The 24,713-nt window shown below is 43.0% G+C and overlaps 1 long non-coding RNA gene across 1 annotated transcript; it reads right to left on the bottom strand.

Annotated features, from left to right (window-relative positions):
- Positions 1–17,420: 17,420 nt before the first annotated feature.
- Positions 17,421–23,408, bottom strand: LOC104143460 (uncharacterized). The gene is made up of 3 exons (XR_693919.2): positions 23,321–23,408; positions 22,363–22,507; positions 17,421–19,190 (listed from the first exon to the last, which is right to left on the bottom strand). It is a non-coding gene; the product is annotated as an uncharacterized lncRNA (long non-coding RNA).
- Between the last annotated feature and the right edge of the window lie 1,305 nt (positions 23,409–24,713).

Raw genomic sequence — 24,713 nt, 5'->3', positions numbered from 1 at the left:
GGGGCAGCCTGGACGGGTCCTTGTCACGGAGCACTTCCCAGCAGGTTGACGTTACCCGGGTACTTTGCAATCTGCAGTTCCTTTCCAGGTGCAATGCAAAGTATTGGTTTTAGTATATGAAGTTTTCAATTGGCTGGTTATTTGCATAGAGACTCTTCCTCCCCCTCTAGATCAAAATGCAGAAGGTGCTTGCGCTGTTGTGCAGGAAGCTGGGACTGGGCACTCCACCGTGGTGACAGGTTATGGTTATGAAGGGCAGCACCCGGCCCGCGGGGGCCAGGGCAAAGCAAATGAACTAGTCACCAAACCAATCGGCCGGCCACAACCCAAAGCGAACGTACTGCTCCCTTCCAGCATCTGTGCATGGGGTTTTCATAACAGAGCGTGGGCCTCCGCCGCTGTGACAGCACGGGAGGATTTTTGAATGCACTTCTTGCTTTTCAAATCGGGTTTTTTGGCTATCCTGTGATACCTTCTAGCAGCGGTCACTGTTAAGACCTCTAGTACCATTGACATGTGGAGCTGGTGAGGAAATGCCTGCAGTGTCTTCCTAGCGCTGGGCCTGCCCATGAGCTGGACAGCTGTGGTTTTCCTGGTTTTGTTCTTGGTGGGTTTTGGGTTCTTTCCTTCTGTTTTTTCAGACATTCCAGAGCCTTCTGCCAGATAAAATTAGCCCTGGTTCTACTGTACAAGTTTTGATGAAAATATATATATTTTTTCTTTTTCTCCTCAACCCCTCTGAAAGGAAGCAGGGATCGCCTTTCTTTTTGGATGGAACTTTAGATGAAAATGGAATACCTGCTCTAAAAATTGTGTCCAGCTGAAATGCCATTTTGCATCATTAATATAGGCACTTTCAGAAAAATCTGGATTGTTCTTATGAACGTCTTGAAGATAATCAGGACGGAAAAAGGGACTATTCAGTTAAAATTATAACAAGAAAATACCCAAGGACACCAGAAACACCAGAACTGCAAAACTGGTCTAAAGAATCAGTATTTGAATTTTGTGTCTGGAAACACCAGCAGATCCCAATTTATTAAGCTTTGAAAAGAAAAATAATAACGAGGTCAAAACTTGCAGTTATAGGTCTCAGATCACTTTACAAATGTGCTAAACATGCAATCACTTTCTTTTTGAGAGGTGGGGAACTACAGCACTGGAAAATTTGCCAGGGTGACACAGTTGCAAAGCTCATTGGATCTCACTCCATTGCTTTTGCTGCTGAGCTACACCGAAGCAATTAGTTGGTTGCCAATGGTGTACCTCGTCATAAACAGAATTTGCTCCATCACCCAGGAATTGTGGTGGTGGGAAGCGCTGGCTGACGGGACTTGGGATTAAGTGTGCTGGTGCTGGAGGACAGGGTGTTCCTGTAGAGAGCCCCAGACGCAGGAATTTGCTCCTCACAAAGGTATGCCAAAGCCCTGAGGCCTCCTGCGTTTTGGGTGTGATGTAAGATACATCTCTTTGTTGAGTGCTTTTCTCCTGACATCCTTGCAAACCAGGCAGATGTGTGGATATCTCCTAGAAGTTATCCCTGGAAGGAAACATTATTGGATATCCTAAGGGGTAAACAGCGCTGAGAGCTGAATTAAGAAGTGTTGTCTCTGCTTACTCCAGTTCTATATACACCACTAATTGTTTTTAAGGCAAAACATTAGTGTTTTATTAGCAGGGGCCAGTTTTCAGTACTGAGTCCCAGACTTGCTGAGGTGTCCTTTTTGAGATCCAGAAGACTGAGGAATTTACCAGACTTCAAGGTTCACTACAGTTTCAAAACTCAGATCATGCTCAATGAAGGAACTATGAAAGCGAGGCGGGAATGGATATCTTGGAAGTGCATGTGATGAGCAACAAGGCTGATGCTTGCCTCCATGCCCAGCACCACTCCAAAGGCCACTTCTGGGACAGCAGGATTTCCCCATCCATTCCCTGTAACTGGGAAAGCTAGAAACAGAGTCAAGCTGGTTGTCTCTCTTGATGATCACCACCAGCAATTACCAGCCAGGGCAAGGTGAGCACACCCCACACAGTCCCAATATGGCCACTCCTGTTGCGGGTATCCCTGGTCACTGTTCTCCTCCTCCAATGTTAAAAGCAGTATCTGCTCTATACAGATGTCTTGTGCTTTGGTAAGGGGTTAATTTGATTTGGAGGTCACTCTTTCCTGTGTGATTTCTTCAGTGAGCGGTAGAGTTCCCTATCTAGAGCACAAGGCTATGACCTGGGAGATACCTAAGCCACTGCCTAGTGATCTGTGTAACTTCATGTCTCCATGTGCCCACTTCCTTTGCTTTTTTGCTTAGTTTAGTTTGCAGTGCAGGACTACTGTGTCTTATTAATCTGCACAGTATTTTCCATCCTGCAATTCCTATCAAAGTTTAGTAGCTCTAGCTGCTGTTGTTGTAGACATAACAATAATGATCCTCAATTTTTCATTCGTAGACTTCTTAAGCAGCTTTGTTTTTCTTGTCTTTATAAAATGCTGCCTTTTTCATCATTCAAGCTGCAATTCTACCTAGAAGTAGTTTGTTTTTTGACAAATTGTTTGGAGGGATAAAGTCTTAGGTCCAAGATGGAATTGAGGGAGGAGACATCTCCATGTCTCTACCTGTGGGTAGACACTAGTCTTGGTGGTTGGGACTGTACCTGATGAGGTGGGTAGTCAGAGTCCAAGCAAACTTGGTTTGAGAGGTTCCCCACCTCTCAAAAAGAAAGTGATTGCATGCTTAGCACATTTGTAAAGTGATCTGAGACCTATAACTGCAAGTTTTGACCTCGTTATTATTTTTCTTTTCAAAGCTTAATAAATTGGGATCTGCTGGTATTTCCAGACACAAAATTCAAATACTGACCTTGCTTCACAGAGCAGTGACCTGGGTCTACACCTCTCCCTGGTAAATGTCCTGTTTTGAGGGAGAAGGGAATCCTTGCTCTCTCTGAAATTCAGAGTACAGCCAAAGCTGCATGCTCAGATATCCTCCTAGCTGGTGTTTTTATTTTCTAGCTAATGCTATTTATATCAACCTTTCCTTTCAGCTTTAACCAGGGTAGGATCAAAGCTCTGGGAGCAGAGATCTATCATTACACAGGCTATGAATTCTGTATTCCCACCTCAGATTTTGATTCAATTTGGGGGTTGTGTGGAATTCATCTAAAGCCAAGTGGTTTTGGATGTCAAAACCATAAAACAATTTTCCTGTTTCATGTGACGCGGGTGTACAATAATATATTTGGCCTTGCCCCTAGGTTACCTAACCATGGGCTGTGATTCACCTCAGAGGTTTAGCTGCCCTTTTACTGGACCTGTGCTCAGTTTCAGTTTTTGCAATGACTCAAAGCCCAGCAGATTCCTCTAAGAACACTTCCAGTAGCTCTACAAGTTAATATTAAAATCTACTTACTGCCAATACAACCCTAAAGATCTGTACTTCAAGGGCAGCTTTGATGTGATGATCTCAAAGCAAATCAATTATGGGTTGCTCCACATCCATGCTATGGATGGAAACACTGAATATATGGAGAAATGAATCCTGAAAGCACTGGCAATCTGGAAGTGGAAACCAGAATTTCTCTTCTGTGAGAAAGTCAGTTATATCAATGTTTGTTTTCTTCCCCGCTCAGCAAACCTGAATTTTGCTACTGAGAGTGTGCTTATGGGGCAGAATGCACTAAAGAAAAAAAAATCCTTTAAAACAATGTCATAGCATTTAGTTTTATATCAGTTTGATCTTAAGATTTTTCTTCATCAGGCTAAATGGCATTATAACTCTGGTTCCTTGTGCTCTCGATCCTTGTGCCCTGCTGTTCTCCATGGCGTGCTGTGATGCACAGTGCAGGGTCCTGGGAACCTGCAGCCAGGCTGCAGTCAGGAGACGATGCACGTACCAAACTATACAGTTTGCACAGCATCCAAACTATAAATTGCATCAGGCCATCTTTGGCCCATGCAGTTAAATGCTCTAGTGAGTCAAAATCAAATATTTAATTTTAATTTTCTATATGGAAAAGAAAAAAAAACAAAAAAAGAAACTTTCCTGAAATTTGGCCTTGAACAACATCAATTTTGCAAAACCTGCCTTTTTGTTGGAAAAATCAGTTCAAATTACCCAGCCAGCTCCAGTATTGACCAGGAGATCCTACTGTGGCAGGAAGCCTTTAATTCCTGTTGACTGCAACTCTACTTGCCTGGCACTTTGCAAGCAGCAGACTCCATGCTTACTGTTAACAAATCAGTAAATCAGGGGGATGTTTGCACTACGCAGCTGGAATCGGCTTAAGAAAAGACCTAGCTATTCTCCGCTTTACTTCAGAAGATTCTTACTGTTTGTTAGGCCACAGCAGCCATCCACACACAGGTGCCTCGTGGGGAAGCTGCAACCCTGCTCGTGCTTGCAGCCAGCGATGAACTCCCAGCCCAGAGGCAGAGCCCTGCCCCAAGCCTTCTGCTAGCAGGATTTGGCCCACAGCTTGTGAGAAGAAGACAGATTGTGTTCAGCTTTGGTTCTGGTGTCTCCAGGCTGCAGTTGCTTTTGGCTGGGGAGAGGCTTAAACCATTTCTGATATGATTGCATGCCCTTGTCCTCTGCTGGGCCCTGACTGTTTGCCCGCACCGGGGTGCACAGTCTGCCAAGTAAGAGGAGCGAGACCCAGCACTATCACCTAGTGCATTGCCTGTGACAAAGCCAGCACCAGATTTTTTCTTGTGGTACATGTAAACGTTGTAGGATTAAGCAAGGAAAATGTCTCTCACATTAGGCTTTGTCCTGAGCTCTGGTAGTAGTGGGACTTACACCCCGAAGCATATTTGGAAGCATTTAAACATGCAGCTGTGACAGCAGGCGGGTGAAATGGCTTCTCTTCAACTGCTTGAGGCAAGGATTACTTTTCTGCAGACTGCCATAGGATGTAATGTTTCTTTAAAGCTCCTGTCTCCTTGAACACATACGTATCTTCTGAGGGACAAATTTTCCTCTACGTTCACAATTAGCCTTTCTTGCAGTGCAAGTCATGGACTGGAAAATCTAGGCAGTTTAATGGAAACACTCCCTAAAGCCCAACAGATTCTCCAATTTGTCCTGTTGGGCAAACATCTGCATGTGAACAGAAGCTTCTGCTTTAATCTTACCCTCCGTGTCTTGCATTTCCGGGTTATCCTTTTATGTGAGTCATAGTTTTTATCTATACAAAGAGAAGCTTTAAACTGCCTCAAGTGAGGTATTTTTCCAGTACTTTAGCACTAATTAATCATTAAAGTGCCAAGATCAAAGGGTGGGGAACTACAACGCTGGTATGTTCTTATGAACACATTGTGGCCAGTTCCTCTCATAAATACCAGTATTTTGTGAGTTTCAAATCAAATATCCCATAGAGAATGACTTGGCAGCAAGATGGTGGGCTGCTTCTCTTTGCTTCTTTTAGAAGTAAAGGCAGTTTTAAACTCTGTGAAGGATGCAATGTCAGCCCCGCAGTAAAAAGGCCAACCAACTCTTTGAACGTGTTAGCACCCTGAGATGCCGATGATGTAGGCATGGAAGAAAAAAAAAAAAAAAAAACCCAAACCCCTCGTGGAGCAAGAGATAAGTCCCCTGCCCTGAAGATCTTACAGCTTGATCAGACAAGAAGCTAAATGACTGGAGCCTAGAGCCTACTTCAAGGGTAACTTAAGGCAGTTAAGGGTGTAAATCTCACTGTAAGCTAGTAAGACTTACATTTAAGTGCTTAAATTACTTCTGAAAGTGAGGCTTTTAAAATAATGTTCCTGCTTTTGAAAAGTTTAGCCTAAGGATATGACTTCAGTGAAGCATTAACCTCAGCCTTAAATGGTTGTGGCTGCTGTCTTCTCACCTGAAAGGCCAGCATTTGGATTTAATGAGATGCTTTCAACACAAGGCAGCCGGCATGGCAGAGGTGTGGGCTGGTGTCTGACTGGGCTTTGCCTTTATTTATACAGATAATATGCGCCCTTTCCCCTGCCCCTCCCCATACCACGGACAAGGACTGAATCGCTGGGGTACCGGCAGGCCTCCGCGGCCTCCCAGACTTCCCTCCTGTGGGAGTGGGCATCCAGTGAACAAACAAGTTCTCGCCCAGCGGAAAAGCACTTAAACTGAATCAATGCAAGTTATCCTCTTGCTGTGCACCAGGGGAACGAGTAATTTGAGCCTTTGCAGGACTTTTTGTCATTCCCGACACAGACCAGTTCAACCGCCCAGGGGTTGGTGCTGGTCACCCCTGAAAAAGGGCAAGGCAGGCATGTCCTTTGTGGCTTGTTGCTGGTGATGGTAAAAGTCAGAGGCAGGAATAGCATCCCCTTCCCAGTTTCTCTGCGTGTTATCCTAAAACTTACTTTCCCCTTTTCAGTGTGTTTAACTGGTATAAAATCTGGAGCTATGGCACTTGCGGCTTATTGAAAATAAGAAAGAGAGAGAGAGAGAGAGAGAGAGGGAGAGAGGGAGAGAGAGGGAGAGAGGGAGAGAGAGAGAGAGAGAGGAGTATGTGGGGTGCAAACAGGTCCTGCTCCATGGTCCTGGCCCTGGTGCCTGTCTGTGGATGGGAACATGAAAGTCAAGCTGCTACGGAGAAAAGGAGGCTTTTTCTGTTTTAGAGGGAAACAGGGAGACCCCAGGGCTGGGTCTTCTGTGTCTCTCACAGACCCACGTCTGGCAGAGGCGAGACGGGTACAGCGAGCCGGGGCAAGGCGGGGGCACACATAATGAAGCATCTGTAAAATTAGTGGCTAATAATGGTTGTCCGAGAAACAGATGGAATGGAACAATAGTACTTCCGAATATGGGATGTTTGAAAAGGCCATTATTCCTCCTTTTTAAAAAAAGATTTCCTTTTTTCTTTTTTTTGTTCTTTTTCTTGTGGGAGGCCTCGGACTTGACAGTGTGGGCTCCTGTCCAGCATTTGTTCTGACCTAGATTTTGATCTCTGTTTTTTTCCCCCTACCTTCTGCTTCATTGGCTGCTGCATCCTAAAGGCATAGGTATAATCTATAAAACATTTGTGTTTCCCGTTAGTTTTACTTTCTATTTTCCTGAGACTCTGAAGGCTATAACAAAGAGTTTTAAATTACACTGACCGTAAGTGCTTTGGGCTGCTAGGGCGGTCTAAATAATACTAATCATCAAGGGAACCTGCTGGACCACTTAGTAAAGAGATCAGAAGTGAGATATTAAAAAAATAACAAAACAGTGGAAAATGCTGCAGATGAATCAATGCTTGTCTTCTCTCAGTGGACAGCAGCAGTTCTCAATAGCTTGTCTGACAGCACCGGAGAGCTGTTGCACCTGATTTAAACCTTTGACATGAAGTGATTACTGTTGCAGTACTGTTTCAAGACTTGAGCATGGTTTAGGATCTTTTGCGCTGGGTGAGGTACGCATACATATGAAAGACAATCCCTGTCCTGAAGAGTTTGCGAGGGCGAGGGGGGGAAGAGAAAAAGCAGACAAAGGGAAGAAGAATAACTTGCTTTATGGTCCCTGTTTTCAAGTTGGTAACTGGAAGCAAGGGAGTGACTCTGGTTTACATCACTTGTGAATCTGGCCCAGTTCCTCAGACTCCTTTTTGTTGATCTCTTTCAGCTTTTCTATCCCTAATAATTCCTGTCTTCCTGTTATTCAGTGCTGTTCATAGTGCTCACACACTTAGATTGTGGAGTAGAAATCTGAACTGAAACACAAAGATATGGAGAGTCAAACCCTACAGTTCACATGAGGACAAAAAGTTGAGCCTGAACCTTGGGCTGAAAGAGAATTCAAAGCTGTTAAATCATCAGCTGAAAGGCTACAGGGTGAGGTTTAGCTGCATTTGTTTTATTGTTGCCTCCTATTTGACATGTCTCCATCTCCCCTGCCCCGACTGGCACTTGGAGACTCAAGGGATGTCACAGGAAGCGAGGCATGAAGGAAAAAGGCTGTATGGGGGTCCCTGCATCTGGAATAGTCTTATTCAGTTCACAAATTAATGTTTTCAGCAAAAAGAGCAAAGGGTGGATGGTATTTCTCATATATATCTCTCCAAAGTGCTGGCTGGTAGATGTGGTGCTCAACCTGAAATTTCAAAATGATGCATGACCTGACGCTGTTGAAGTTGGAACCAGCTGTTGCTAAGCTGTGTGGGACATTGTCATGATGATGATTTTTCTTCTGTGTTGAAGGCACAAACTGCCCCCAGCAGACCCAGACAGGATCTCGTTCAGGACAAGCACAAGTGTGAACTGAACACAGTAGAGGCCCCTGCTTGTGGAAAGTCTGATTTTGTTTTCACGTGCCCATCAGAAACATGGACGCAGAAAAAGAAACCTACTGTGCCATCTTGTTTTACAAGTTCAGTTTCTGATCATGATCTCAGTAGTGTTATAAAATGCATTTTATGTGAAAAAAATTATCATTCTTACAGACCTAAGCAGAGGTTTATTTTTGTAACCAAACCTGCTATTAAGGAGAGTCAGGCCATGTTTTCTCATAGCATCGACATGCCTGTCCGACAGTGCCCTGGATTTCCTTCCCTTAAAAATTGTTCCCAGAAGAGAGGGCAGCCTCCTTTGTTTCTCTTCAAGAGAGGTGGGACAGACACAGTTTTGCCAACATTGAGTGCTGCTCATAAGAAAGATTTTTTTTTGCTCTGTTATGTATTTCTCATTTTCCATTACATCGCTGCGGTAATAAAAGGGGAAGCCATTTCTAACATTGGATATCTTCCTTCAGAGACACCAGCAACTTGGGACAGCTTCTCCTACATATGTAATGCTTCATTTTAGGACCTGATGACATGGGTCTTGCATTAACAGCCATAGAACAGAAAGTAAAGACCAAAAGAAGAAAAAATTAGCACGCTGAGAGTGCCGGTAGCAGTAAGTGAGGCAGTCCTGCCATCCTGAGTCATTAGAAGAGCTACTGTTGATGGGATCCTGTGTAAAATAAAGCATGGACGTTTCTGATAATCTATGTAATTCATTAATGGGTTAAAAAAATCAGTAGGAAGAGTGCTTATTTGCTGGAGAGTTGGAGGCACTGCTTTTCATAGGAGAAGGGAGACCAAGGTGTTCACTGCTGAAGGTTATAACTGGTTAGTCGTCATGTCAGTAGACTGCAAAGAAGAGCAGGGTGAGGCACGCGGCCAGTGAGGAGGAAACAGCCCTGACAGGGTCAAGCTTCCCCGCGGTGCGTGGCTCCGGCCTCCTGCCTCATCCAGCACTTCTGCAATTGTCAAGTCCGTCTGAGCGTGTGCTGGTGAGGATTTTGTCCTGAACGCACCACACTCTGGGCAGTTAAGGTGGGAAGCAGCCAGACAGTATCTGCAAGATCTGTGTGGGTATCCACGATTCAGGGCAACATGACGCATTTGATCCCTTTACCTAAACCATGCTTTTCTTGTGTTTAACTTATGGAAGAACACAAGCAATTGGCACCACCTGAAGTGACTCACGTTGTCCAAGGAAGTGGAGGTGAGAAGATTTTTCCTCCCTTCTCCTTTCTCCTGTCCATCTCACCAGTACAACACTGCAACTTTTCACCTGAAATCTGTGTCAATAAAGAATGATTTGCTATTTTCCCCCTGACTGAGGAGTCCTTTGAGGAGAAGAGGAAAGAGACTTGGGATGCGACCCCCCTCCCCAACCAGTGCACAGCAAAGCATCAGAGACTGGCGCTGGCTGGGCTTCTGCCAAATGCCAGCCTAATGTAGGTCCTAAGGAACAGCAGAGTGCAGTAACATAGTTCGGGCAGCCGGCAGCAGCAAGCTGTTTTGGTTATTTTTATAAGTTCTGGTTATTTTTTTCCTTTCCCTCCCATCCACACACCCAAGTAACCATCAAGCCGTGTGTGCATGCCTATGCATGCACACACAGACACACATGCGAAGTGTTGCAGTTCCTCCTTTATGAAGGCAGGAAAAGCACTGTGTAAGCGTGGTACCTCCTGGCTGGTCTCCTTCAGGTGTGCTGTACAGCGGAGTGTAATTCGTATGCTAATCCTGTTTGATAATCCAGAAAGAATGTTTCAAGAATGTTTTATCCCTCAATAATTTTGTTAACCTCTCCTGGCAACAAAAAAGGAGAGATAATGAAGTGGTATTTTCAAAGAAGGTAAAACCTAGACAGCCCTTCTTTCATTTGGGAAGGGTTAGTAGGTGTATGGAGGACTTCTCCACATGGCTCTGCACTTCATCTGTGACTTGAAAAAACAACCTCATGGGATACTAATTCAGTCCTTGGTGTCTTTCTTGTATCAAATACTGCCAACTGTGCCTTAAATTTGGGCCAGATGCATGATGGTTTTATGATGTGATACTGTTGTTGGAAGTCTGGGTTGAATATAACAGAGGCTCTACTGGCTGCTACTAATGGGGCTACTCCTTTAGGGCAATGGTACAACGCTGGTTTGGGATGTTGGAGCTATTTACTCTGTGCCTCTGTGGGAATATGTCTTTAGAATCAATTAACGGTTGGGTTTGCTGGGGTGGATAAGATTACTGGGGCTGATTGGGTCTGCTAGTGGGGAGAGAGGAGCAAAGCATGTTCTGATGCATTCAATTTTGGGGGAAAGCCCTCCAAGTCACCTTTATTCATGTAATAAATAATATCATTGAGCAAAATATGTCAGGATTTTTTTCAGATTCATTCCCATATTTATTTGTGTTAAAACACTGCTCTGTACGGCTGGAGGGTTATAAGACGCTCTACACAGACATTTCCAGCTCAGGCCCTCTCCTTATTATCCTAAGGGACAAAATAGGCAAAGAGGGATTGCTATCATCTCAGCATTATGTTACCTACCGCAGCAAAGACAGATGATGGCTCTACTGGGAATGGAAGGCACAGCTCATAAGTCCAGGTTACTGCATAGGACTATCTTGCAATTCAAAGCTAATCACAAGACTGTCCTGTTCCTTTCTGATCACATCAGGTCCTAAAAGCTTTGAGGAAGATCAACCAAACCTCCTATTTTTTCATTTTCTAAGCTCAAAAACCAGAACTCTTCTGTCAGCATGGATTTTCAGTCATTGCATTTGTCTGTCATAGGGGGTTAATTTTCATGGGCAGATATTAATAATTATTAGTTAATATGCTTAGTAATCTTAAGGAAATATTTGGTAGCCTTTATAGCAACTTAGCTCACAGAAATCGTCATAATGCCCTTGAAGCTCCGCACTGTAACTCAGAGTGTCTTCTCTTTTTGTTCTCTTTCCTAATAATCTGGTCACTGTCTTCACATTTTGGTGAAACTTCCTTTTCTTTCCCTAACATTTATTTTACAGTGAGAGTCCAAAGGAATGAATAGAACTGCTTTGTTATCCCTTGTTCTTAAACCTGCCTAACGATGGGAAGGTCGAGGATAGTGTTTTGTTTAGTTTATCAAAGATACGTGTCAGGTGGGACTGCAGGAGTCTTTGGTCTCGAAGACAAAGACTTATGCAATCAAAGGGCTGCAAATCCAAGAAAGAGCGATTTGGAACAGGAAAAAATGCACAACGCCAGCAGATTTTACCTTCGCTGTATAATTTTAACCAAAAAATTGTTTTCATGCAGTAGTTCTCCCACTATCAAGCTTCCTGCGGAGATGAAACACATAATTTTTACTGTGAGAGAGTTGGGGAATGTGAGTGAGCTAGGCTAATTCAACACTAGTCCTTCCGACTACGTATGCCTGCCCATGTCTAGTTCACCTCCTGATAAAACCACAACACTTGTTGATACAGGGATTTACAGCAGGATAGCCAACAGGTGTTGGTTCTTGCCCAGTGGCAGCACCTTTTGCCAAGGAAGACACCGTGAGAACCAAGGACTGGTTCTTGGGTCATCTTTGAATATGGTAGAAAATCTGACTCTGATCCCTTTAGCTCAAGCTGAGGTGTCTTTCTAAAAGGCACCTGTGTCTTTCTAGTCTTAAATGCAAATTGTTGGGCTTCATGCAGGTGTGAATGGGTGCATTTTATGGGTAGTGCTATGCAGGACAGCAAATTATGGTGATAACATTGCTGTACTGAAGAGAAACCTGTTTCAATGGATACATAAGCTGGCCTATTTTTCTCTATCCTTTTGCTAAATACAACTAACTTGGAAAGTTCCTAAACAACAACAAAAAAAATCCCCCTAAAAAACAAAAAAGAAGCAGTAGCAGTTACTGAAGATTAAAAGAAATATAGTCAAATACCTTGCAAAAGTAGCATAAAGCTGATATCTAATAACTCAGAGCCAAATTCAATCTCCACATATGATGCAAGAACTCTTTATAAGACAATTACATTTCTGCCTAAGATTCTTTCAGTGAAAAATTACTTTTACACTGGCAACATTTAAAAACAGTACAAATACTACAATTTATCCTCTATTCCTCATTTGTCTTGAGGTTCTTTTAGGGTACCAGCCAGGTTGCTGATGGACTCAAATTCATGCACGCACATGCAGATGCTATTTTGCAATGTAGGCCATTGGTTTGTTAGTGTGTCCGAGATGCAAACAGGACAGGCCAGACCATCATTCACATTTCATTTCTTCTTTCTCCTTTCTGTTTGCCTGGTCCTCAAATCCCTATTCAGATAGACCATCAGTGAAGGTAGCTCCTCTGTGTGAGGCTGACATAAAATCCCTTGATTTCTCTTTCAGCCTAGATGTGCCTTCAGGACATTCACCACACCAAGGTGTGGGGGTGGGGTCCTTTCCTTCCATGTTGGTGCGGTTGCTTCTCTGCCTCGGTGGCATTTGTGCGGGTTGTGGGATGTTCAGTAACTCCACCTCTTAGCTGCTCTTTGGTATGTGGATGGACTAAGCTGCACACCAGTGTGACAAGAAAGGAAGGATAGGAATGGTGTCCATTTTATAGACAAGGAACTGAGGTCCACTGTGCACAGAGCTGAGTTTCCTAAGAAACAGTTCAGAAAATGAACTTTGACCCTCTACAGAGATCCAAATGCGTACCCTGCCTCCCCTCTGCTGTGGAAGGAGTAGAAGTTTTCCCTTTTTGATCCCCAGATATGCCTCTGCCCAGCTAGTCTGAAGGGTTTAGGGGCTGAAATGAGCCACTTCCCCCCCCCCCCCCCCGCCCTGGCCCCTTTCCCAATTCCACCCTCTTCCACCGTTTCAGTGGGAGCAGAGTTGTCATTGTCAACCGCTCCCTTCCCAACCGTGCTGCCACTGCTGGAGTTGCAGGTCGAGGTTACATCTGCAAGAAGGATGCTTCCTCACTGGAGTGCTATACTCAATTTGGTCCTGATGCTGTGTAAGTCAGAACAGCAGTGATGTCCTTTATATTGCTATAATAAACCCTAGTCCAAGCAAATCATATTATACTAGGTAAAGTGCAGTTTTCTGTGGTATCTGTGCCTGTACTGGAAGAATCATACCTCTTCAGGACCCTAAGCAAGACAGCTATGATAGCCAGCGCTTGTGTGTCGACTCAGCCAGCCCTTAACCTTTCCTTTTCCTTTTTCTTTTTTTTTAACCTGCTTAGTCAGTAAATGGTGCAACAAACCGAGAAGCAGAGCCACAACGCTGTGCAGTGCTCTGCAGAGCCACCACAGCACCAGCTGCACAGGCTGGCACACGGTCCACAGCACCCAGCGCTGCTGTCTCGACTCCCGAAGCAGCAGAGCTGCTATAATGAGGTATCAAGCTTGCTCCAGGTTGAAACAAGAGCGGGTGTCTCAGTATGGGGCTGTGGTGTGCGCTGTAACCACACCAGCAGGGTCCTGGCCTCACACACATCTATGCTGTAGCAGACATGTAAGATACTCCGTGGCTGCTTTCCAGAGCGTGGGATAGGAAGACACGGAGAGAGCGTATTATCATTTCTCTGGCCATTGCAGGTGCAAAGAGTTCGGTAACAATATTTGCTCTGGAGGCAAATTGCTCTCAGACTCGCTAGTATGTTTATTCAGTTGAAGAGAATTAGCCAGCTTTTCTGCTATGCAACAATCACAGGGTAAGAATTCCCAGACAAGGTATTTTTCTTTCTTTTATTTTATTCTCTTTTGAAACATGTGTCTAGGCAAGTGACAGACGAACCTTAAATTTTTTGGTTGTGTAATTGAAACATACCTGAATGTATCCTCCCTCAGTCCATCCCCTTAAATGTATTGAACTCTGCCTACTCTGCCTGGGTCCTTGGTAATTGGGCTCAAGAGAGCAACTTACCTTGTGAGTTTTCTATCTCCTCCTGGTTTTAAGGCATTCAAAGATATCTCAACCATATGGTGCTTGCAAGTACTTTGGTCTTTGGATTTCCGATTCCTCCTCAAACCAGGAGATACAAGGAAGTATGAAACTGTAAAAAAAACCTTCCAAACCTTAACATAACAGAAAAGCTCTCCATTTAAATTAAGTATACTAAGAAGCAGCTTATATGCAGTTCAAGGAAAGGAGAAATGTCTGAATCAATTCTTTAAAATCATCCAGATCAGAAGCTTACTGCCAGTAGCACACTGCCATGTGAAAGGGGTCAGAAATGACGTTTTACAAGTATAGATCTTGGTCATGGTTGTCAGCCAAATGAATTCAATTAGGCTTTTCCATCTATGTGACATTCAACCGAAATCAAGTAGCCTTGACTACTGAAATGGCAATGGGAGTCATTTCAGTACCTGGATCACTAGATATTTTCCCATTGCGAAATAATTACAGATTAGGGGCCATTTATTAGAAACAGTTAAAAAAACAGCTAAGGGTAAGTGAAGGCAAGCTAAAGCTTCTTACATCATCTGTCTGTCTATCCATTTTATTATCTATTTGACCAACCAGAGATGTAGGTGGCCTTTTCCTCTAAGCTATATATTGAGCAATGAATTAGCCAGTGTTTATGGTAAAGTTTGTCCCACTTGTACTATGTCTTCTTTTTTTTTCCTTTTTTGAAGTTTTTGGATTTGGGTTTTCCTTAATTAAGCCATCTAAGGAAAATGTGCCATCTCAAGCGGGACACTTCTCATGTTTTGGGCAACTCCATTTGCATTTATCTGGACATGGAGCTAGGAAGCTGGTGTGAGGAATCTGGTCAAATATCCATAGATTTGATGGCCTCTCTCCATCACCCCACTAGCTTGGTGCCCACACACCCAGTAAATACATGAGCTGAGCCCAGCTGCCTCACTCACTGTGGGAGTAGAGAGTCATTGCAATGAACTGGGTAGGAAGTGAAAGCCAGTGGTCCCTGCTATCCGTTAGTTCATTTTTGGTCTTATTTTTCCGTTAGCAATCTATAAGCCTTATTGCAAAACTAGATTCTTCTCTCCAGAGTCAGTAATATTCCCCATGCCAGATGTAATAATTCAAAAAAGGGCAGACCTAGGAGAGAATTAGATTGGTTTAGGAAGTAGACTCCAAAACTCCAGTCACTGCAGCTGATTCCTCAAGTAAGTGGAAGGCTAGTATTACAGCTCTGTATTAGCACTGGAAGACTATAATTTCTATTCCATTTGAATTTTAAAATGAAAAAAAACTATTCCTTTGGCTTGGTAAATTCCACGAGTCCTTCCCACCTCTGTTTCCATTTTACTACAAAAATAGAAACAGTCTAGTTCATGTTTTGTTTCCAAGTTGGCAGGAAAAGTCACTGTGTTGGTTGGTAGCGCTATAACTTATTAGAACATGGGGCAGTTTAGCTTTATTTTGCTAATTGTTTTTCCCCTAACATATTAAATAGTGAGAGCTGATTCTCCAGTCTGTGTCAACTGGCAAGGGTCTGGCTCTTCTAGAGAAGGGATCCCAAACTCTTAATTAATGCAAATCACCACAATATTAATTATTACTACTAAGAAAACATTCTGTGATAAGACATGCACTCGGAATTGCTTGGGGAGGAAGACGACTTTGGTATACTTGTTTACAAACAGCGGGTGCCTTTGAGACAGCACTGTGATGTAGCCATGAAAAGGGAAAGGCAGTATAAAGAGACATATGCTCAATCAGACAGTAATAGTGCTGCTGCACAAGGCACAGGTGAGAGCTCAGCTTGGGCAGGGTGCACATTTTTTGTAGCATCAGTGCAGTATTAGGACCACACTCTTCAGGGTAATGTACCAAACTGTAATTGTATCTCTCATTTTAAACTGATGAGTGGGTCAGCAGAGGAACAGCATTTCCATCAACAAGCCAGGGAGCCTGACAAGAGTAAGGACATCTGCTTATCAGGGAAAACTAATGGCTGGTTCTATCTCCAGGGGTTTTTATTGACTTCATTGGTTCTGTTTTAATATATGAATATTACAGATTTGTAATGGATGTCTTTTTGGCTGACAAAACTTGTTTTTAAAAGAGTGAGAACTTTATTAGATGATTCAGAAACCTGAGGATACTCTACTTGTGCAAATCTTTTCCTGTGCGAGCTGCAACAGCCCACCAGGAATCATGCCCTTGGGCTCTTAGCGGACTTCTCTTCCTTTGGCTCTCTGGCAGATAACAATGTCATATAAACTGTTTGTTTAGGGGAAAAAAAGAATTATATAAAAGTTATGTTTCTGCCTAAGAAATGAATGTTTAGATCAAAAATAATTCGGGCAACTCTAAAGGCATGAAATACTTTTGGGGAGAGGAGACATTGCTCCTCAGCAATGAATGAATATGATGTAATTTGTGTACATCATATTCAAATGCCCAGGTTAGCTCAGAGAGCTCCTCAGAAAGGATATTCTTTAGTGAGGCCAAGGCACAGATGACATCAAAGTACTTGGTGCAGTAAAGCTCTTTCTTGTGTGTAAATACAAGCTTTGCACTTCCCAAAAGGCAGTCCTGATGGGCCTGATTTCAACCTACCCATGTTTGATGTGGGGAGCAGGTAGGAGCTGAAGGTCACTTTGAGGAGAGAGGAAGAGTGTAGAAATGTGCTTCCATCAATATGAGGAAGTACTTGGGCTTAATAATGAACCTGGCTCCATCCTTAAAATTGCTCATTCATCTTAGCAAATCTATTGCTTTTCTCTTTCCAAGGATCAGTTGGACATATCGCACATGCAGCAGCCATCTGGCAGGCAGTGCACAGTAACCCCGTCTCTGCTGGGGGTGAGAAAACATGATTACTTACTGTACAGGGAGATACGGAGACATTGGGGAATTGCGCTAGGTTTTCTTCTTTGCTGGTTTAATACTGGACATCTTGACCCATGGGCTTCTGATGAGACTTAAGGTGCTCTGATGGTTAAATCAGTTTGGGCTATACTTTACTTCAGACTGCAATGAGGTCCAGAGGTGCCCAGAAGTAACTCGTCACTCTCTCGGGCACATTTGCCCTACTTTAGACACCTCTGAAGATGAAGAGGCACTTGGGAAATTATACTTTGAAATTCTTGCTCCTTGCAACCACACTTACTAGGCATGTCCCCATTTGAGTTTTGCCAACGCAAGGGGCGCCACTCTGCTGGCCCCGGTGGAGGAGCTGCTCCACATACAGATTGTCAGTATGGAGAAAGTGTTATATCTATATCTATATCTATCTATCAATCTATATTTTTTAACTGTAAGTAATGTCAGGAATAAAAGGAGTAAAATTTTAAACAAAGAGCCAATGTGGAATTAACATACAAATGCATTTATTAGCTTGTTGTGAAATGGACAGCAGTTTACTGAAGGACGCAGTGGCCACTTCCAGCTTTTTCACATTTCCACCAATTTTTAGAGGCTAAATGCTAATGCAGTAAAGAAAATAATCAGTGATGGTGTTTAATCCATCCGGAGAGTTTTGATACGATCTGCACTGGCCCATCTTCAATACACATGGCTTGGCTTTGATCACCAGATCAGCACGGCAGTGCGTTAGTGTTACCCAGCGTGAATGGGTCATGCAGTTTCTACTGTTTTACGGGAACACTGGTTGCTTTTATGCTCCTCAGTCATGGAAAAGCACAACCTCCCTCCGCAACCCCATATCTTAGTACTTTGTCAGAACAGCAATAATTTCAGTGAATGTAGCCCCCCCCCCCCACATAGTTAGCTGCGTTACAGGCAGCTGTGCTGCTTAGAAAGAAATGCTGCAACTGTGAACTTTGATTTGTGTTTTGTTAGGCAGGAATGAAGTATTCTCTTCCTTCGCCTCAGTTTGCAAGACAGGCGACATGATTTCAGATTACATTACCTGAGTGATCATCATCCAAATTTTTTGTCCAGACAGAGCAGCTGGGCAAAAAACACCCAAGAAATCTGTGGTGAAAATTCAAATATCCATGCTTGCAACTATCCTCTGCAGGTATTTAGTAATTCCCAGTGATTATCTAACCATATGTTTTCTTTCTTTTTCTTTTTCTTTTTGTTTTAATAAATGATTCAACACATTTTTTTGTGGCACGTTAGCTTGGCTAAAATAACTCACGGTCTGATCCTGCTCTCATTGAATTTAATGACACCATTCCCATTGACTAAACTGATTAGGATTAGGCTCCCGTGAAGAAAAGGCCGTAGTATGCATAGAAGAATCCAGACTAGTAAATATAGTCTCTCTCACTTGTGGAGATACTGAGCTCATTTGATACAGAAATAATGTTTCTCCATAACCTGGACAAGTACAGACTGTCTAGTCCTGGACAGCATACAGGCAAACCTACCATTAGATTAATAAGAGAAAAAGTAAAAAATGTTGAAAATTTGCAGTTTTAATTAGGAACAGTGTAGCATAATCAGTGCAAGTTTTGCAATATGTTGATGTTACATTTTTTTCTTGCTTTGGTCTGAACATGCTACTCAGCTCCATTTGAAGATTTACAACAAGACTTGTACAATTCAAGCATTAATGGTCAGCTCTCCTTGCAAAAGATTGCATTTACAGCAGTTAAGATCTCTGTAAGTGACAGGCTCTCATATTTGCGATACAGTTTTCTGCAGGGGATTCCTTGTACGTCCAAGAAGCAGGTTTTCCAGGGTAAGATGGAAGGCAGACCCCCGCAGAAACGGCGTGATAACTTCACGTGGAAGGTCCTGCACCACATCAGAGCCAGGGGAAACATGAGTCACTGCCCTCCAGGGACACCTCAGAAATGCACCACTTTCGAGGATGAGGTGTCCTCTCGGGTTAAGTGCATCACAGGTTTGGCCCTTCCTGCTAAACCACTTAGACAGCTGACTTACAGGAGAGTGAGAAAGATCTGGGGCAACCGAGAAGTGGCAACATGTTGTGAAACGAGGAAATGACCAGCCGCTGTTAACTAGCCGGCGGGGTTTCACACTGCAGTGAGAGCTGATCCTCCAGGAGAATGAGGATCTATGTGGGGGTAAAGAACAAAGAGAAAAAAAAAAAATCACTTCTCAGCTGCCACGTGTGCAGGCAGGGTGATTTCAAATGAACTCGTTTCCCAGCATAGCTGGGAAATCCTGAAGGCAGGAAAGCTGGGAGCGGGAAGAGCTGTCATTCAGGTGCGTCAAACCAGCTCTGCCATCCAAAACACTGCCGTCTCTTGCAACAGGAAATTATGGACAGATCCTGTGTTTATTGCTGATAAACTATGGGAATTAAGTGCAGAAGGTGCGCAATTCACCTGTAAACATATGGGATTCTAGATCTGGCAAATTGTTGTAGCAGAGTGAGAATTGTCCATGGATGAAACATGGCATAACAGTTTCATGAAACATTTAGGGAGATCCAAAATGCAGATTATTTCAGATGCAAGTGACCAGACTGGTCGCTTATGCTGATATAAAGGAAAATGACATAAATTCAGAGTTAGGAGCAACATTATTCCCTGGATTTGAGGAGAAGGAGTGTTTGGAGGTGGGGACAGAAATTTCCACTGAGCACTGTATTCAACTTGTACTGAACTTGTATTCAAGTATACACAACTTGCATTAAAATGATCTTAAATTCTGTTAATAAATTCAAAATCACCTCATTCATGAAGATTTAATCTGCTGGACTATGTGAACGATCGAAGATTTTATTCATATACGAAATGTTGACAATGGACAGCTCTTTGTGGTAAAAATTGTATATGATATAAATGTGTGACAAGCAGGGAGAAATTTAAAAAAAACCACCTAGATTTTCTTAAATTCTGCTAGGCTTGTCTTCAGTAAAGTCCACAGAGAGCCCAGTTAGGCCAATGCTGTATATTTTTGAAAAATCTCAGACAAAATATTGTCTTTTTTCTCAGACAAAATCTCAGACAAAATAATGACTTTTTAAGTTCTACCTTGGCTCTTAGGTGATGAGCTTTTGGGCACTGGAATAGTTTGGAGAAGAGATATGAGGTTAAGATGACTGCAGGAATTCCGGTGACTCTAATGAGACCAAATCAGATGCAGCAGAAGGTTTTCTTCTGGCAGGGAGTGGGAGGCAAAGAGGAGAGAAATGTTGGTACAGGTGAACTGATGCAAGGCATTTGAAGAGGAGGAACGAGAAGGGAGCTAAAGAAAGTAGCTAAAGAGGTGATAACGAAAAAGGAGCAGAAAAAGTAAAGGAGTCCATGGAAGAAATTTCAGCAGGGGATGAACACACACTGGGAATGGCAGGAAAGGTTTATGATTTTAGCTGCACTGCCTTGATAAGGAGAAGCAAAGGCAGAAAGCCAAGGGTGCCCTCGATAAGGCCTTTGCACCTCTCAGGCTATGAGAGGGCCGAGTCACAGGTCTGAGTTTTGGCTGATGGATCAGACTTCAGAGTTAGCATCAGCATGAATTTTCATACGTGATTAGTGCGCTTAAGTCATCCCAGTTAAGTGCATTGACAAACTCCTGGCTCACAGGGGAGGGTTGTTCAGTTGTTTCTCAAAGTCAGCCCTCTCCTCAGCATCGGGCTGATGCTGGGTCCCAGCAGACTGAGGAAACCAACTGCCCCATCACCGTATCTTTATTTCTGCCTCCAGACTATGCCAAAGCTCTCAGAGAGTCACTGCACATGGAAAAATATTCCTCTGCTCTGATGTGCTCCTCCACCATTCAGTAGCCTACAAATGGATGGCCATGCACCCCGCCTGCAACTAAAAAACAGAGCATGCAGAGGAAAGTATTTCTTGCTAACTAGTGGTCCCTCTGTTTGATGGCCTGCATGATTTGCAGGGAAAGCAGGATTATCAGGGACAGATGATCTGATAGTTATTAAAAATAATAGGCCGACAAATGACATCTCCTGGGCCATGGAATGAAGTACTTGACATACCAGATGGGACTTCTTATCACTGATTTCTCCAGCTTACCCACTTAATATTGATAGTATGCTCAGACAAGGAATTAGGAGGGTCACGCCAATAAATGCACAAGCCTAAAAACTATCTGCATCAAGACTCAGTGATATGGGATGAGAAAGAAAGCTCTTTCCTGGAGTAATAACAAGTTGAAAGCTGTCTTTTGGAAGATGGGTATTAAGCTCTGTTCACAGTGATGGGAGGTTACTGGTGGGTCCATCAAGGCTTTGAGCTAGGACGTCTGCCGCACTTTGTGTGAGAAAAAGGGCTTTGTGCATTACTCAGAACTGAGGTCACTAAAATCCTAATTTGATAGTGTTCAGACATATTCATAAATAGCCTGGTAAAAAAGATGAATAGTGAGATGAGAAATTTTGCAGATGATGCAAATTATTCAGCATTGTAAAACTAAAGCTGGCCACAAAGCATTGCTGAAAAGAGTTCACAATCCTGAGTGACTGGGCAATAAAATGACTGATGTAGTGCAGTGTCAACAAAAGGAGAGTGCACACCGAAAACTCACTCTAACTATACTTTAGCACTGATGCGCCCTAAGTGTAACACTTAGCAAAGGGAGCTTGGAGTCCTCTGCAGATATCATTTAAAGTCCCTCAGAAGATGCAACTAGAACATTAGGAATGATTTGGCAAAGAGGCAAAAAAAAACAAATCAGAAAACATTATTATAGCACTCCTTGATGAAACTGTATCTGGATGACAGTACGTTTTCTGGCCACCTAACTCAGGATAGCTTGAGTTGAATTAGAAAATGCAGAAAGAAAAGCATTCAGGATGAGGAGAGATAGGAAACAGCCTCCAGAAAGGAGAGAAACTAAATAGATGAGGAGTCTTCAGCGTGAAAAGGGATGACAGAAGCAGGAGATACTGTAAAAGTGAATCAAATCATGAATGATGCAGAAAGAGGCAAATAGGGAATGGCTGTATCACTGCTTCTTGTAAGAACTAGAGGGTACCCAATGAAACTATCAGGCAAGAGGGTTTAAACCAACACAAGGAAGTACTTTTTCATACAAAGCATAATTAAGTTGTGGAACTCATTGCCACAGGATGTTGCGGAGGCCAAAAGTTATAAATGGCTTGAGAAAGGGATCAAAAAAAAAAAAAAATTTGTGGAGCATAGATCCATGGGTGGCTGTTAAAACATACTGGTCTGTATGCGGCCTATGCTTTAGGAAGTCCATAAACCACTGATTGCCTGAAGTGAGGAAGATACAGCAGGGGAAGCATCAGTCCGTACCTCCTCCTTCTTTCTATTTTCTCCTTCAGCATCTCCTCCTGGCTTCTCCTGGAGGCAGGATACCAACTTGTGCAGCCTGCTGGAGTGATGCTGGTCTGGTCCCAGCTCCTCTCACTCTGTTTTGAGAATGTCTCTCCTTACTCCCCTTTAATTCCAAAAAAAAAAAAAAAAAGAGGAGGGGGGAGAAACAACCACAGCCTTCCACACAATGCTAGTAGGCAGCCTGGTAGTTGTTTTATTTTCTTTAGAGTGGACTTTGTGTTGCAAGTGGCAGGAAGCCATGAACCACAAAAATAAAATAATTCTAACCCTAGTGCTAAGTAAGGAAAACAAAGATGGCTCAGCAATTAGCAGCATTATATATGTTAGTACTAAGTAACAACAGATGTCAGGACTTGAGCCCTTTGCATTCCTTGCAATCCTTTGGAAACCAAAGCCTTTTGACGTCGCTATACATTATTACAGTTATTTTGGGTCTGAGAGAGCAGCAAAGGCTGTTTGAACGTTGAAATATCTACGTTGCTAGGACTGGCTGGGTCTTACCTGCGTATACCTCACCGTCCTGCATACTTCTGCTGACTTAACAGGCTAGCTGTGCTGTAAAAGTCTGCTCTGTAAAGACATGCGCTGGCCATGAGTCATTAGCAAGCATGCGAAGCTAATTGGCAAAATACTCATAAAAGATTTTGAAGGTGGGTTAATTACAATTCATTACACTGTAAACTGTCCCCAGGCTATTGTTAAAAAATGCAGGAGTTTCAAGGTCCAGTATTTTATGATTCATTTTGCCATGCAGTGAAAAACAGACTCTATATCAAACTACATTCATTATCGTTAAGACCACAAAATCTTTATTGGTTTTCCCAACATTCCCTCCTTGTTATATGAATTCATATGGACTGCACATTTCTAACAATTGGCAAGAAGTCATGAAATAAAATTTATGATATTTTCTTACCTTATACTCAGCGCAGCCTTGAAAACTGCCCATTCCAATTGCTTTACCTCCTCCCACCCTAATTCATTTGAGCTGATAGGATGGGAAACTGAAAATAAATAGAGAAATGAGTGAGAGCAGCAATGTCTCCATGCTGGAGAGTTGGTTCTCTGATGAACCTGGCTGCTGAGCGTATGAGAGCACTTCAGCTCCAAGAGGATACTGATCATGGAACCGTAATAAAAAGAATTTCTCTTTGTATTAATACATGTAACATTTCTCAATTCAGAGTGGACACATTTGCACTGATTATTTCTATTTCCAGATGGAAGATCTTGTTGCGAAGCACAGGGCACACCTTTGGAGAACGGGGTTTCATTCCTGCCTCTGCCCTTTACTGCTTAGACAAATCATTCAGGCATGTGTATCATTTTACTCACATGAGTAATATTATCCACATGCTTTGCAGTATGGGGACCTTTGTCTAATTATAGCCATTAGCTTTTGTCTAGTTATAGCCATTTTATAGATATATAAAAGAATACAATGACGATGCCTTTGACTATCTTAGCTTGTAAGCTTCTTAGGCCGGGGATGTCAAATACTTACATTTTCTCATGAAAGGTCTGCGTCAGAGAAGCATTACTATAGAGTATCTTGGCCTAATTCTCAATAATGCTGTAGTGAAGAAAAGTTAATAGAGGCCACAGCTGTGACCTTTGTGGGAGTAGCGCCAGGCACTGCTCATCAGTGCTACCTATTGTACCCTTCTCCGGGGGGACTCCTTATCTCCTTGTGCCGCCTGGCGCTTGGGGGTCTCCTCTGGGGCTTGAATGGCGCCATTCATCCATGCTTCAACTCTACCCCAATGCGCTTAGCTCCGTTCACTTTTGCAAATCCAGTGGACTTTTTCCTCTGTTGGCCCAGCCTGCATCTGAGCACCCTGAGTCCTAGCCAACTTCTATACATACGGCTCTAAGAGAAATCATTGTTTGTGGCGCTTGCAGCTCAGCTGTGCTAGTCTTCATTTTAAATAGGTTCCAACAGGCTCTCAGCATATTGTTGTTACTGTTATTATGACATAGCATTGAGCTGCAACAGTCAGTGCTGAGCCTTGACTTAGTTCAGCCTTACTTGGCTTTGGATGCTGCTCTCCTGGGCAGCAGAGCCACCTGTGGAGGTGGGATCTGTATCAAAATCAGATGTAAACATAAGGAGTAAATGATGGAACCAGCCAGAAAATGTTCCCTTCCCCTATGGAAACTGTTGACATGGATGCTTTTTTTGTTTGTTTCAGTTAATATTTTACTTCCGTATTTTTTGGAGGTGATGGAGGAAAGGGGAATATTGATGAAATCTCCCATGCCAAAAAGAATTGCCAAAATTAACTTTTTTCTTAAAGAAAACTTCAAAC

This window comes from Struthio camelus, chromosome 3 (assembly GCF_040807025.1).
Source record: "Struthio camelus isolate bStrCam1 chromosome 3, bStrCam1.hap1, whole genome shotgun sequence".
Classification (NCBI taxonomy): domain Eukaryota; kingdom Metazoa; phylum Chordata; class Aves; order Struthioniformes; family Struthionidae; genus Struthio; species Struthio camelus.
This window is presented reverse-complemented; position numbering and strand designations above follow the sequence as displayed.